At 39.8% G+C, this 16,368-nt stretch overlaps 1 protein-coding gene across 1 annotated transcript in view; it reads right to left on the bottom strand.

Moving 5' to 3' along the window:
* Positions 1 to 16,368, bottom strand: part of EXT2 (exostosin glycosyltransferase 2) — a 135,309-nt gene that overhangs the window by 57,275 nt on the left and 61,666 nt on the right. The window lies entirely within an intron of this gene.

Genomic DNA, 16,368 nt, shown 5'->3' with positions numbered 1-16,368 from the left:
TCTTTGAATCTAATAATCTAATCTAATCCAATAATCAAAGTCCTTGAAGGTATGTTTCTGCTGGTCTCTCAATCATGATATTGCCTTATTTCTCTATGGTCTTGTGGATTTTAACTGTGAGCTGTTCATTTTCCTTAGACACTTTATTTGTAAGAATTATTTGAGGGATCCCTGGGTGGCGCAGCGGTTTGGTGCCTGCCTTTGGCCCGGGGCGCGATCCTGGAGACCCGGGATCGAATCCCACGTCGGGCTCCCGGTGCATGGAGCCTGCTTCTCCCTCTGCCTGTGTCTCTGCCTCTCTCTCTCTCTCTCTCTCTCTCTCTCTGTGACTATCATATATAAAAAAATAAAAAAATAAAAAAAAAGAATTATTTGAGACCTAGATGGAAGATCAAGTACTCAAAAGAGGGTCTGAGTCTACATCTGCTGGTCAATATCAATTCAGGGCCACTTCCTTTTTTTTTTTAAGATTGATTGAGAGAGAGAGAGCAAGCACACACAAATTGGGGGAGAAGCAGAGGGACAGGGAGAAGCAGGCTCCCTGCTTAGCAGGGAGCCCGATGTGGGGCTCGATCCCAGGACTGCACCCGTTTTATGAATTTGGACTATAAACCATGTGAAGGTGGCTTGTAACTGTATTTCAGCAGCAGGATCACTACAAACCTATTTCTCTTTACCCTTTCACTGAAAATACAGTCTTTCAGTTTTCTGGCTCCTCCAGGAAGCTCTTTTTAGATTCCCCAGTGTGCACAGGCCATAGCCTTTCCATCCTATCCCCTGCATAGCAGAAGACCCAGGTCACAAAATGGCAAAACTCACCACAGCCAAAGCTGACCCTGGCTCCTACTTGCCTGCCAGAATACCAAGCTTCACTCTGTTTAGTGAGTCAATGAACATCTTACTTTCATGCCAGCTTAGCAATAGGTTAAAACTGCTTTATGATACTTCATCTAGTATGTCAGTTGTTCAGATGGGAAGGTCATTTAGCATATCTAATCCATCATAAAACCAGTGACAGAAGTCTTTCTCTATTCACACTGTCAATCTAATTATTTACTGTTGTGTTTCCCATTTAATTGGGGTGCCACGTTTGTGTGCAAGATAAAAACACTTATGAAAATATGGCAATATAATAGATGGAATGATGGGCTGAGAATCCTCTTCAGATTCCATTTCCTCTTTTATAAGATAGAATGATGGAGAGGTGGACCTTAAGTAAGTCACACTTCTTTCCTCTATAAGAAAAGAGCTAATAGAATGTTAACTGTTGCGGTTTTAAGTATTTAACAACAGAAAATACATAATAGAGCCTATCTGGGTACAAAAACAAAAGCCATCATCCTGAGAATTTCAATTTTCCCTACCAGGGTCCTATCTAATTCTAAAATTTGCTTCCATGTGATAAAGTATTATACTAGCAGCCTTATGTGAACAACACTTTACTTTTTATGATGCTATACCTCTTACAAAATGCTTCCACGTATATTATTTTATTAAGATCTCATAATAATCCTGTGAAGTAAGTAAAAGCCCCATTGCACAAATAAGGGTAACAAATTTCAAAGCACAAGATCAAGTTAATAAATAGTCTTGAAACTCAAGGTTTGATTCCAAAATGTCTTCTTCAGTGGTCTTGATTAGTCTTTAGTAATCAGCTACACTATTCTTCTGAAGCTGTTATTATCCCTAAACCCAGTCCTACAGATGAGCAAATTGCTGCAAAGAGAGATTCTGTAAGTAACCTCAAATCACTCAGCTCATCACCAGGAAAGAAGGGATTAAAATGTGCAGTTCAGGAATTTCTGAGCTATAGTTAGCTTACTGAAGACTCACAGGTTAAACCCATCTGAATCCCTCTCTGAAAATTCCAGCTATTATCTGAGTTTTAGCTACTTCAATTTTTTCTTTATATAGAACTGAAATTCACATTTGGCTAAATGCCCGCTCTCTTCTATAAAGCCAAACTACTGTCAAGAAGAGCAGAAAGGGTTGCCACTGATTGCTTTTCAGGTAGTAGAGGAAAAAGTTGACATTTCATCCTCCTTTTGCTTGGAAAGGAAGCCAATCATTTATAAGAACCCTTGTCTGGCTGTGGCTTCCATCAGTGGGATGGATAGAAGCCAGTTAAATGGCTCAACATAAGCCATATTAAAAGAATTTGGAATGAGGAAAGAGTGGGTTCCATATGCTGATACTTTTAATAATTCATGAGTTATATCAGTCTGCAAGTAATAAATTTCACTAAATATATCTATGGTAAGATAGTTTAAGATACTGCTAATCAGTTAAGTGGGTGAATACAATAAAATAGGGGCAAAAATAACATATCATTAATTTTATTGGTTCATAATTCGATATATTAAAAATAACAGTTCAGCTGTTGATAATTCAAAAGACAGGGATTATTTTTAAAACATGGTCTTTAAACACACAAACATCATCCTTGCATCTGTAACTTAATAAGTATACTGAAAACTCTTCAGTGAAAAAGCTAGTGATTTATTTGATTCAGATAAACAAGGCTCATCTGTAATCCAAAGCATTCAAGAATGTCAACACATTCTGTGCTGAAAGTGCTGAAACCACCACTTCTCACAAGAGGTAAAACAAATTTCTGATTTCATCTATCTTATAGTTGAAATATTCTGACAGAAAGAGAGGTTCATTCTCTGGCCCAGGATAAAAATATTTGCTGGCTAGCTATATATAGTATGGAAGAAGACTTCACCAGCTTTGTAAACAGAAACTCTTGAAAAAAAGATTTAGTCACAGCTTATGGCTTCTAAGCCAACACACCAACACAGGTATGACCAAGAAAACCAAAGTTTTTGGTGGTTTTGAGCTGACAGGAGTATACCACCACCATTCAAGATGATACAATGTGGAAAGGATCACCTCTACAATGCAGTCATTTCTCAATTCTTCATTTCTCTGGAATTTCAGTAAGGCATATGCTTTGTCTACTTTGTTTTATTTCCACTTCCTACTGGAAAAAAAGAAAGGCAGGAACCTAGAAGGGCAAAAAGAACAGGCCAGGAGACAACAGTGGACAAGAATTTAACACATTTTGGGAGGTAAAACAGATGAAGTTTCTTGCTATATAATACACAGACACCTAGGATAGAATATAACTCCTTTTCAATAGATAGCTGAGGCCACAAGAAATGGGAAATCCCAGGCACCAAAACCAACAAGAAAACTGCAATTGGGAGCTGAAAGTGTAGGGGTGGGCGCTGTGGAGCCCTGTGGAGGGCAGAGGGAGTTGCTGGGCAGGGTGACATAGGGATTTGACATCCACTTAGTCAGAGGCACAATGGCTCTGGGCACAGCAAATAAGGAAACAAGAAATGAGGCATGCACACAAAGACAGAATCCTTCAGTGAAAAGGTGGTCCAGAATATCATCCCCTCATAGATGGAGGCAATAAAAAATATTTATCTTTTTCAAATTGAGTCTGGGTTGGGATGCTTTCAACAGAGACTAGCCCTCATACAGGTTTGGTGTTTACACAAAATTGACAGGGATCCCTGGGTGGCTCAGCAGTTTACGCCTGCCTTCAGCCCAGGGCATGATCCTGGAGTCCCAGGATCAAGTCCCACATCAGGCTCCCTGCATGGAGCCTGATTCTCTCTCTACCTGTGTCTCTGTCTCTGTCTGTCTGTCTGTCTGTCTGTCTCTCTCTCTCTCTCTGTGTCTCTCATGAATAAATAAAATCTTTTTAAAAAATTAAAAAATAAACAAAATTGACATCGGTAGTATGGAAACTTCCTACTGAGAAATTAATAAGTGATTTGTCTCCAGCATAACTTTGGAACACCTAACAGAAGCCAAAACAAACAAAAAACTAGAATGAACAAACCCTCTGGAGTAATACTCCCTTGCCCAGGTGGCAAAGATTACCAGAGAAAGCCTTCTTGAAGATGAACTCACATTCCAAAATTCTAAAACATGTAAGGAAACAATGCAACAAGAACAACAGGCAGTAGAAATATGACAGGAGCAGATCTTGCAAGAAATTTAAAAATTGGATAACTAGAAAATATAAAGTATCTCAAATAATTAAAGATACAAAAGAATGAATTTAAATCATAGTTTTTTTAAAAAACACTATGAAAAAAAGACCAGGCAGACAGATTTGAACGATAACAGAGTTTCTAAAACTAACCACTGAAATTTAAATCTCAATGGATGGGTGAAAAAGAAATCACTCACAGCTGAAGAGAACAGCAAAATCGATGTGAAAAAATTATCCAGTGTTCCATACAGAGAGATAAAAATGTGGAAAACGTGAGGGGGAAAAAACCTGAAAGACATAACAACAGGATGAAGGAGGTCTGACATGTATTTAACAGGAAAAGGAAAAATAATAATCTGTAAAAATGACAAATATTCAAAGAGTAAACGGAGGGTTTTCCAAAACTGATTAAAGACATGAGAGCTCATGGGATCCCTGGGTGGCGCAGTGGTTTGGCGCTTGCCTTTGGCCCAGGGCGCGATCCTGGAGACCCGGGATCGAATCCCACATCAGGCTCCCGGTGCATGGAGCCTGCTTCTCCCTCTGCCTATGTCTCTGCCTCTCTCTCTCTCTCTCTGTGACTATCATAAATAAATAAAAATTAAAAAAAAAAAATTAAAAAAAAAAAAAAAAGACATGAGAGCTCAGGTCAAAGACAAAATAATCACTCTCAAAAGCAGAAAGAGAATGGGAATTACAGAATCACCATTTAGCAACCACTATAATAATTGATTCAGGCAAGAAATCATCAGTGGATACTACAACCAACTGGGCAAAGTTTGAGAAGCAGCAGGGTATTTACATGGTCTCAAAGCATTTCCCCACAAGGCTCATTAAAAACAAAAACAGTAACTTTACACTGGAAAAATCCAGCCAAAATCTGTGATTGAAGTTACCATCACTAGTCATGGGGCAAATTGACATTATGAGTCCTCCAATGTGATGCATTGAGAACATATTATTTTTGTGATATTCTAGTCAAAAATTCATAATTTGAATTTTGACAACTTCAAATTGAATGCATAAATTGATACAAAAGTATCTGGCAAATCCAAATCACAAAATAACTAACATGTTCTCTTAAAAAGCATCAATGTCATGCAAGGCAAAGGAAGACTTTGAGAAACTGTTCTAGAGTAAGGAAGCATGACAACTAAAGTAATATATGGTCTGGAATTTTCTTTTGCTATAATAGACTTTAGGATAATTGACAAAATCTAAATAAGGTCTGTAGATTAAATAATATTATATCAATGTTTATTTCCGATGACTTTGATAACTGTACTGTGATTCTTTATGAGAAGCATTTGGGAGTAAAGGTGTGTCATAACTACAACTTTCAAATGGCTCAGGAAAAAATACATAAATAAAAATGTGTACATACACATATATACAGAAAGAGAAAAGAATAGAGAGAATATGTAAAATATTAACATTTGACAAATACGGTATAGCAGGTACAGAAACTATTATTTTTGGAACTTTAAGTTTGAAATTATGTCAAAATTTTAAAATTTAGAGAATTTTAGGGCTGTTTAAACAAACAGCAGATAGAGCAATATAAACCACCAAACAAACCAAAAAAAAAAAAAAAAAAAAGCTAAACTTTCCAAGGATGACTAGAAGAATCATAAATTAGAGGTCCTAGGGAGCACCCAGGTGGCTTAAGTCAGGTAAGTGTCTGACTAAAGCTCAGGTCATGATCTCAGGGCCCTGGGATACAGCCCCATATCAGACTCTACACTTACTATGGAGTCTGCTTGTCCCTCTTCCTATGCTCCTCCCCCCTCCCACACACTTTTTCTCTCAAATGAATAAATAAAATCTTTTTTAAAAAATTGTAAGTACTAGGTATCTAGGAAGAAGGGACTCTGAAAACAGAAATAAGGAACACTGGTTCCCAGATCCCTTAAACTGACAGGCACAGGCAGGCCAACAATCCTCTCCCAGTCCTCCCTTCCCCCCCTGCCGCCTTAGCAGGAAAAGGGAAGTTTATCCTCTGGAGAAAATGAATGAGAGAGACTCCACAGTCAGAGACCCGAGGCACTGAAGGGAGGGTGAGGCACCACGCTGAATATGACGGATTAAGTAATCATCTATAAAATAAAAAATGAGAACCTGTCTCCTTCCCCGCTCCACTCAGCTCCCCAAATGTTTGCAACCCAGACACTACCCATCCTCCCCCACTCCTGAAGGCAGAAAGATTATTCTCTGCATCAATGAACCAATCCAATACAAATAACCCATGAATACTGACATCTGGGCAAATGATTGGGTCTCCATTCTCTTAGCCTAAGTAAAGCCCATCAGTTGATAAGCCTTACAGAGAACTCCCAACCAGCTTTCAGAGTCTCACTTTTAAATAAGACTGCGAAAAACATCAAGTATTTGAAAAAAGTTACCAATACGAAAGAAAATAAAGAACTGAAAAAGGAATTCAAAGCAAACAATACAAGGAGCTAAAGAAAAAGAAAAAGAAAATCACAGTATCTTAAGAGAGAAAGTACTATATCCTTACAATAAGAATAGGAAGCTATAAAAAAAGATTAATTAGAAATCAAGAAAAAGGGGTACTTGGGTGGCTCAGTCAGTTAAGTGCCAACTCTTGATTTCAGCTCAAGTCATAATCTCAGGGTCCTGGGATCAAGCCCTGAGTCAGGCTCCCTGCTAAGGGGGGAGTCAGTCCACTTGAGGATTCTCTCTCTCCTCTCCCTCTGCCCTACCCCTTGCTTGGTCACTCTCTCTCTTTCTCTCTCTCTCTCTCAAATATTTTTTTTTATAAAACCAAGAAAAAGCTTAGAAATTAAAAGTAAACAAATTTTTTAAATCAGAAGACTGCTTAGAAGGTAAAATTGAGAAAACAGCTAAGAAACTAAAAAAGATAACTGAAATAAAAAGAGAGATGATAAGTAGAACAGAAATGATAAGGAAAATAAGACTCAATCTAACACATTCATCATTTAGGTTAACAGAAGTTCCATAAAGAGAAAAAAAAGAAAACATGGGAATAAAAAGAGATCTAAAACATGAAAATTTCTCACATTGGACCTCCTCCATCTCCAGCATAAGAGGGCCCAAATAAGTTTCTACTGAACAAAATAAACCACTCATACCAGGCACATCATAAAATTTCAGAACACAGAATTTCCCAAGAAGATAAAAATGTCACACAAATTAGAATGACATCTCACTTTCTAAAATTAAAATGGGAAACTTCAAAAACAATGGAACCATCCTTCCAAAATTCTAAAGAAAACCCATTTCAACCAGAAGTTTACACTAGTAGTCCAGTTATTAATCAAATGCAAAATAGAATAAATACATTTTCAGACATGAAAATTTATCTTCCAATGGTCCCTTTCTCCAGAAGCTGTTGGAAAAAATAAAACAAAAAAAAAAAGAAAGATGTTAGACTCTGGAAACAAAGAATTCAACAAAGGAGAGGGAAAAAAGGGGGGAGTTCCCAGAATCATAGTGAACTGAAAATTTAGGATGACCACTGCATAGGAGACCCAGGGAGCAATCAATCCAGACCAGAGCTTAAGATGAATTGCTATAGGAGAAAAGGGTGGGAGGTAAGGAGTGGGGGGGGGGGGGGGGGGGGGCGGAGAGACAAAGAGAATGAAAAGGAAGAGGAAGGGAAATCCTATAATTTACTTATGTTTGACCATTTTACTCTTGTTGGAGAACTGAGTAAAAATCAGTTAATGATAGAACACGGAAAACTAAGAGGGAAAAAAGCAGTTATTAACTCCCCGGAAAATAGAAAGTTGTACAAGAAAAAAAAAAAACACATAATCATGGTTTACCACTTTGTTCAGCTAAAAACACCCAATAAATACTGCTTCAATGAAAAATGGTGATACAGCCCCACTGGTAAGATGGAAGAAAGGAAATGTGTAAAGAAAGAGGAGAGAAAAGAGACAAAGTACTGACCCAAAGGAAGTAAAAAGATAATGTCTATGACTGAGAAATTAAAAAAAAAAAAAAGCACCCTAAGCATTTGATGGGAAGATAGAAAGATAAATCCCAGAGGAAAGCTGTAAGAGTTGAAAGTAGTTGCCCCTTGGGAACAGGCCTCAATTTTAGTTATATGCTTTATCTTACCATTTGAATTTTGAACCATACACATATTAAGCTCTACAACTTTTAAAAATGTAAAACTAAGAAATACAGCTAAGATAAAAAAGAGAAGCAAAAATCAAGAATCAACCACTAGTTGGAGCAATGGGGAAATTTTTCTACTCTGCAGCTGCAACAACCCATTTATTAGAAAATTATACTCAAATATTCATTAATTGGGAGGCATGTAACTACCATAGGATATTAGAAATGAAAACAAAATTCATTATACTGATGTTTTAATACCTAGCAACTATTACACCTATACAACTTTTAAAAAATGTAAAACTAAGAAATATATTTTCCTAGTAACTTCTACTATTGAATCATTTAAGCACACATCAAGGGAGAATTAAAATGGTCCCCCCCCCCCAAAGGGGAAAGAGAATATGTGCTAATAAGTGATAGCTGGGGCAAGTGCCAAGGATGACTGTGCCAAAACACTCAATATGTTCTTATTTAATCTGCTGCCAGATCAAGCATCCACAAGACTCCAAAAAAACCATTCTAGTCACTGCCCTCCTACCAGCTATATGATGTAAGGAAGTAGTCAGGTTTTGATTCATGAAAGCAAGAGCCATAAAACTGGCCTCTATAAAAGCAATGGAGGTAGGACTGTATCCAGGGAACCAGCATGTGCCAATTCACCCACCGCCACCACCACATTGGCCATGTATACATGGCATGTGTGACATAGGTGTATGAGTCTCTCTCTATTAGGAAGGATACAGGGTGTTCACGCAAAAAATCTAATGGACACAATCATCTCGGCCACACCACCAAGCTCATCTTTTTATTCCTTACACACCCTCCCCATCCGGATCTGGCTTGTGACCTCTTGTTTTTTCCATTTTCTACTCACCATCCGAGTGAGCCAAGTTCTTTGCTTGGGGCCCCAGATCAAGCGCTTTGGATCTTCCTGCATCTCTCCACCCACAGCCCTAACTTAGCTTTCTTTATTCCCTAGCTACTCATGACCTGAGACTTTCTAGCCAGTTTCTACAGAACAGTTTGGTGGCAAGGTCTACACAAACAAGGAAAGGTTTGGAATTCATGGTAGTGTACTGGAGCCATTGTATAACTGTGATCCTACAAATGTGATATCTCTAAAAACAAGACTTCAAAAAGCTTACACGTATGTGCTTAAAATTCAAGCTTAAATTTCCAAATTCCATAGATACTTTAGTCATATCTAGGCAGTGGGAGGAAGAAGAGGAGAATAAGCCAAGCAGGCCTCCTGGGGGCAGGGTAGGCTTTCAAATTCCAGAGAAACATTCCACAACCTGGAAGTTAAAGGGCACGGAGCTGAGTTAAACAGACTGTTAACATGGTATCTCTTCCACTCAGAGCTCTGTTTCACGCATGTGAGCTGGCGCTTCTTCAGCCTGCAGAGTGATTTATTGCTTGATAGTGTTTACCGCTGAGTGATATTTTCAGCTGCTTGTACAACCACAACATTGGTGAGTGGGGGCTGCCGTCTGGACATCTCGGTGCAGCCAGCCCTGAGTACTTCATGGGGCCAAGACAGATGCAGTCTGAGCCTTCCTTAGATGCTTTGGATCCAGGCCCAAGAGGTCCTGAAGAGGAACCGGGCAGGAGGAGAGGGAGAGCCTTCTCCAGTGGGTGAGTTAGGACACACACAGTGAATCAACCCCACATCAAAGTACAGTCCCTGGACTAGCAGCACTAACACCATCTGGGAACTTGCTAGAAATGTAAATTCCAGGACCTCACCCAGACCTACCCAGTCTGTGACATGGGGTGGAATGGCAGCAATCTGTGCTTTAACAAGCTCTCCAGGAGATTCTGGTGTGTACTAAGTATGCACTCATCTCCTTGAGAACTTACAGGAGCTACCGGCAAGCTTGGACACCCTTTACCTGCAGCTCTGATTGCTGCTCCTCATTGGGTGAAAAGTGCTAATCAAGTGCTCTGATGCACACTCCCCCCTACCAATCCCTTACTGAGACTTGGACGTGAGGCTCCTAGAAGTCGAGATAAGTATATAATCCTCATTTGTGGTCTTGCTCGCAGCTAAGTCGCCCCTCTGGCTAGATTTCACAGTAATAAACTCTTGTTTTTCAACCTCTTTCTTATGTTGGGTACAATAGTCCATGTTAAGCCACTTCCCCATTTTCCTCATCAATTTCTGTGAAAGGCCCTAGGATCCCTGCTATCTCTCCTTTCTACTCTAGGTCCAATATGGTCAATGCACAAAAGGGAAAAATGTGACTAATCACGTCTCTTGATTAGTGTTATTTAGGATAGCAAATTTAAAAAAATACAGTGTCCCTCAAACGGGACTGGGTATATAAGATTATGACATATTGATAAAAGGGGGTACAACCTTTCAAATCACATCATAGAAACATGACCTGGGAATACATTCCAATCTCCAACATAATTTTAGGGCCATATTATGTTGTTTTTTAAAAATTGTCACTAAGAGGATATGGTTTTGGTGGCACATGCCAGAAACCAAAAACTCAGCCGAATGCATCCCCATATCACACTGAACTCACTTGCCTCCATTTCTGTCCTCCAGACATACTCACATTTGGCAGAGAACCAGAGGTAAGGCAAGAGAGGGTAGCTGAGGAGCTCCCCCACTCCATCGGCTAGGCCCAGATGTAAGTATGTACCTGCCACAGGTAAGACCACAAATGACACTAACATTAGAAGTGATACAGGTGTGGAGTACTTGGGGAGATGATAAAGTTTTACTGATATTTGCAAAAAAGGGAGAAAAATGAAAGCATGGAGAGACCAAAAAGACAGTGAAATTCGGGCAGCCTAACCATGAGGAGCTAAGAAAGCAAATCGGTAAAAGCAAACTCATTGTCCACACATAAGGAACCTTAACTTGCTGAGAAATTCCTTCCAAGGACAAGAAGCAAAACAGAGGGCCAATCTCTCCAAACCAGACAGGTCTGCTACTTTAAAATTATGCTCAAGAAATTATTTTGTCAAACTTTTTCAAGTTTTGAGAGTGCAGCACGTGGGTAATATAACCTTCCTCCTACCCAGTTAGAGATAAAATAGGCAAATGTCATCTGTGACACAAACACTTGGGGGTTTTTTGGTTTGGGGGCTTTTTTTACATTAAACTAAGGCAGCAGCATCTGGCAAAATAGGACTCTCTGCTCTCACCCCTTCCTCTCTGCTCTGAGCAAGCTGAGTGTGTGGCTGGCTAGAGCCTCTGAGAGCACTGCTTTGAAAACATCAGACCAACCCTTGATTTACCGACCAAGATCCACACCTACTCCCACCTCGGGATGTCTGATATTGTAAATTTGATGGAATCTAGAGGGGAGACTCCCCTGAAGGCTGGGCTCACGGTAATCACAACTAGAGTAGGTTAAATATTTCCAAAGGGGAGGGGAAAAGTTAACTGTAAATAAATCAGTGCTACTCAGACCTCCTGTCAGTTGCCTTCACTGAAGATGCAGAAATGTACAACCCACTGCTTTAAATCAGGGCTCTCAGCACCTGAGCTCCTAGAAATGTGGTGAGCACTAAATTAGCCTGAAAAGAACAATTTAAGAAGCTAAAATAAAAACAGAAGCTGTATTTTCCAGTTGCATATCCAGATTTAAGCTTTTTATACATCTTTTTCAAATTGACAGTCCAGCACCTTGACCATTTTGTCCTATATTAAAACACATCGATTTCAAAACTACAGAATTTAAGGTACTGTTTTTCCCCTGGCTCATAGTCTTATGAAACACAGAGAACGAAAATACCAACCACCTATTCTTATTAGACTTTTCTTAGAGCTTTACTTAAAGTACAGAATAAAGTCCCACCCTTTCCACACCTTCTGGCTGGGTCATGACCATCCCATCTAAACGAATTCCCCTGCAGAGGAACAGGGGTGGTATTCTTCGTCCCAAACTTATGCCACATACTTGGAATAGTGGAAATGCCTCAGCCTAGAGGAGGAAGCTCAATGGCTCCTACAAAATTCTATAAACAATTCAAGATAATCAAAAGATCTAGGTTCTCACTTGTTTAGACAACTTGCCAACTATATGACCTTAGACAAGTCATGTACTGTGAGTTTCACCATGACTATTAAGATGGGAAAAGAATCTATCACTTTCCCCACCTTCCCAACAGGGTTTACATCAAATGAAACAGTGGATATCATATTAGCAGGTGGGTGAGTCCTGGATGGCTCATGTCCTGGGATCCCAATGTTCCTCCTTTCCCCTGTCCTTCCCTCCCTCCATCCCACCCTCCTTCTGTCATTTATACATCAAGAGCCTCCTGTCTGAATTAGAATGTCCTGGGTAAAAAAAAAAAAAAAAAAAGAATGTCCTGGGTATTACAAGAAATACCAAGATAGCTCAGAAATTCCTTTAAGGGTTTAAACTCTATAGGAAACTGTGTTTCCATGCATGTTAAGCGATAGGAAAGAAACACCTATAACACGCTCTAAGAGTTACAAATTGGAAAAGATTACTTCCTATTTAAGGCAACCAGAAAACCTCAAGGAGAAAGGGGTATATGAGCAGGTCACTGAAACCTGGATAAAATGTGGACAATCAGAGGTGACAGTGGAAAAAAGCATCTCAGCAAAAGGACCAATAGTCACAAAGGAACAGAAAAGGGAAAGCATGGAGCATACATAGGAAGGACAAGGTTGTGTTGCCAGAATCTAGAACTCCCTGAAAGAGAAAAGAAGGGAATGAAACCAGAAAGACAGGCTGGAGCCAGACTGAGTTTGGACGCCAGTATCACCCTCACCCATGACCCCCATGTACCCACTCCCTACCTAGATAAAATGCCCCATATGTCTCACTCCCCCTAACTACCCTCATTTGCCAGTTAGCACAATCACTTCTGCCTGCCATCCCTCAAATATGCCCCATACTTCTCACCTGGGCTCCTGAAACTGGGCCTTGCTCCTACCCTTGTCCTGCTGCAAGGGATCCATTTTCCATGCTGATGTTTGACTCTCCATACTGAAGGCATGGAGAGCCCGAAATCCCAAAATGCAATCTCCGTCCCAATTTAAATTACCCACAGCTAAAACACCAACACCTTTGAGACATTGGAGGTGTTTGGGGTTTGGGGCCCTCTCCAGGCTTTCTCTTCTACCCCTCCCTCATGAGCCTCCTTCAGTCCTGCCCCACTGACCTCCCTGAAGTTCCTTAAACTTGCATGCTCCCCAGACCCTCTACACCTCTGAATTTGCTGTTCCTTCTGCATAGAACCACCATTCCCCTTTCTCTGACTAGATAACACTTCCCTTCTCTTTAACACTCAGATCATCATTTAGCCTTGTGCTGGAAGTTCTAGTCAATGCACTTAGATAAAAGAAAATAAAAGGTTCAAGTACCAGAAAAAGGAGGGAAATTTAGTATTGGTACATATGATTGTATAGGTAGAAAACACAAGAGAATTAACATTTTAAAAAGTGAAAAAACTGTAGAATTCAGTAAAAGAGTAGTTAACAAGGAGCACCTGGGTGGCTCAATTGGTTAAGCATCTGCCTTGGGCTCAGGTCATGATCCTGGGGTCCTGGCATCAAGTCCCACATCAGGTTCCCTGCTCAGCGGGGGGCCTATTTCTCCCTCTCCCTCTGCCCTTGCCTCCTGCTTGTGCTCTCTTGCACTCTCTCTGTCAAATAAATAAATAAAACCTTTTTTTAAAAAGTAGTTAACAAAATTTATATTGAAAGCCAATAATGTATCTTTATACAATGGTAACTGGTTAGAAACTATAATATCAGAAAGCATTCCTTTATAGAGTATAAGAAAGGTAAAATATCTTTTAAAAACTTAATCTGGAATTGTGAAAGACTGATATAAAAACTACTTCAAAATTCTACTAGGAAGGGATGCCTAGGGCAACCCTGGTGGCTTAGCAGTTTAGCGCCATGTTAGGCTCCCTGCATGGAGCCTGCTTCTCTCTCTGTGCCTCTGCCTCTCTCTCTCTCTCTCTCATGAATAAATAAAATAAAATCTTAAAAAAAAAAGAAAAGGAAAAAGAAAAAGAAAAAGAAGGAGAAGGAGAAGGAGAAGAAGAAGAAGAAGAAGAAGAAGAAGAAGAAGAAGAAGAAAGAAAAAAGAAAAAAAAAGAAAAAAGAAAAAAGAAAAAAGAAAAAAGAAAAAAGAAAAAAGGGACACCTGGGTGGCTTAGAGGTTGAGTGTTTGCCTTTGGCTCAGGGCATGATCCCAGGTCCTGGGATCGAGTCCACATCAGGCTCCCCATGGGGAGCCTACTTCTCCCTCTGCCTGTGTCTCTGCCTCTCTCCCTGTCTCTCTCATGAATAAATAAATAAAGTCTTTTAAAAAAAAATTCTACTGGAAAGATAAATCTTGCTTCCAGATAGCAAGACCCATTGCAATTTATTTTTTTTAATTAATTTTTATTGGTGTTCAATTTACCAACATACAGAACACCCAGTGCTCATCCCGTCAAGTGTCCCCCTCAGTGCCCGTCACCCATTCACCCCCACCCCCCGCCCTCCTCCCCTTCCACCACCCCTAGTTCATTTCCCAGAGTTAGGAGTCTTTATGTTCTGTCTCCCTTCCTGATATTTCCCACACATTTCTTCTCCCTTCCCTTATATTCCCTTTCACTATTATTTATATTCCCCAAATGAATGAGAACATACACTGTTTGTCCTTCGCCGATTGACTTACTTCACTCAGCATAATACCCTCCAGTTCCATCCACGTTGAAGCAAATGGTGGGTATTTGTCGTTTCTAATGGCTGAGTAATAGCAATTTAAATTCCTCAAAGGCATGGATCTTCTCTGCTTTGTTCCCTAATACAGTTCAGGTACCAAGAACACTGTTTAGAAAGTAGAAGCTAGTGAGAACTCAATATATACCTACTGAATGAATAAATGCCTAAAACAATCTAAAAATTCACTGTGGCTAATAAAATACGAAAAGGGGGATCCCTGGGTGGCGCAGCGGTTTGGCGCCTGCCTTTGGCCCAGGGCGCGATCCTGGAGACCCGGGATCGAATCCCACATTGGGCTCCCGGTGCATGGAGCCTGCTTCTCCCTCTGCCTGTGTCTCTGCCTCTCTCTCTCTTTCTCTCTCTCTGTGACTATCATAAATAAAAATTTAAAAAAATAAAATAAAATAAAATAAGAAAAGGATTTGTACATGTACTCCAGGAGAAACTGACAGAGATATCAACCTTCCACCTGAAAAACCCAGTTATAAGACCATTTTTTACCTAACAGCACAAATTCAAGTACTCAGGGTTACTGAAGGCATGGAGAGCCAAATAACCAAAATATTTTTGGTGGAACTATAAGCAGGTATAGTCTTTTGAAAGGGTAATTTATTAATGTCTATCAACATTCAAAATATTATTTCTCAGCTGAAATTAATACTATTCAAAATGTATATATTTTTCAGCTGGAATTCTATAAATATATTCCCATATTTTAGCAAACATATATGAAAATACATCTTGTATTACTATTTGAAAATGGGAAAAAATAAAAGCAATCTAAATTTCTATCAATAATAGATCTGTTATGTAAGACAGACCTAAAACAATGGAATACTTAAAGCCATCCTTAGAGCTAAAGGACACCTATAGAGAATGAAGTGGAAATAAGTCCATGATCTATTCCTATTACAGTGAAAAAGGCAAAATACTGAACACCATGTGTAACGTGATCTCATCTAAAAATTACATTCGTATGTCATACATGGATAGAAGCACTCTGGAAGGTCACCTCCAGTGATGGATCCAAGGGAAAAGAAAGACAGAAGGAAACTCCCTCAAGCACAACAGAAAGGTGTCTGTTTTTGTTGTGCTGGATTTTACCACAAGTATGTATTTCCTTCCTCTCAGGACAACCCATTTCAGGCAGTGTCCCAGCCCCTCCCAGCAATGGTGCCACCTCCCCACTGGCACCGTGGCACTCTGGACACCACCCTATTACAGGACTTCACATACTCCATTGCCTACTCACTGATTTTCCAAGTTAGCAGAGAGCTCCTCTGATACGAGGGACTTGACTTCTTTTTCTGCATGCCCAGCCCCTGGTGGGGTGCCTGACACACAGTTACCACTTAGTAGTGGCAGGAGGGAGGGAAGGAGGATCCTATATGAAGATTAACCAGGCGGTTGTATACACACTATTTAGAGAAGGTGAAATCAGGAGACCAGGAGGGCTGGCCAGAAAGATAGCACTGATTAAAATGAAGAATGGACTAAAGTCTAGTTCTCTTACATGAAAGCCTTGAGGCCT

The sequence above is a fragment of the Vulpes vulpes genome, chromosome 5 (genome assembly GCF_048418805.1).
Source record: "Vulpes vulpes isolate BD-2025 chromosome 5, VulVul3, whole genome shotgun sequence".
Lineage (NCBI taxonomy): Eukaryota > Metazoa > Chordata > Mammalia > Carnivora > Canidae > Vulpes > Vulpes vulpes.
This window is presented reverse-complemented; position numbering and strand designations above follow the sequence as displayed.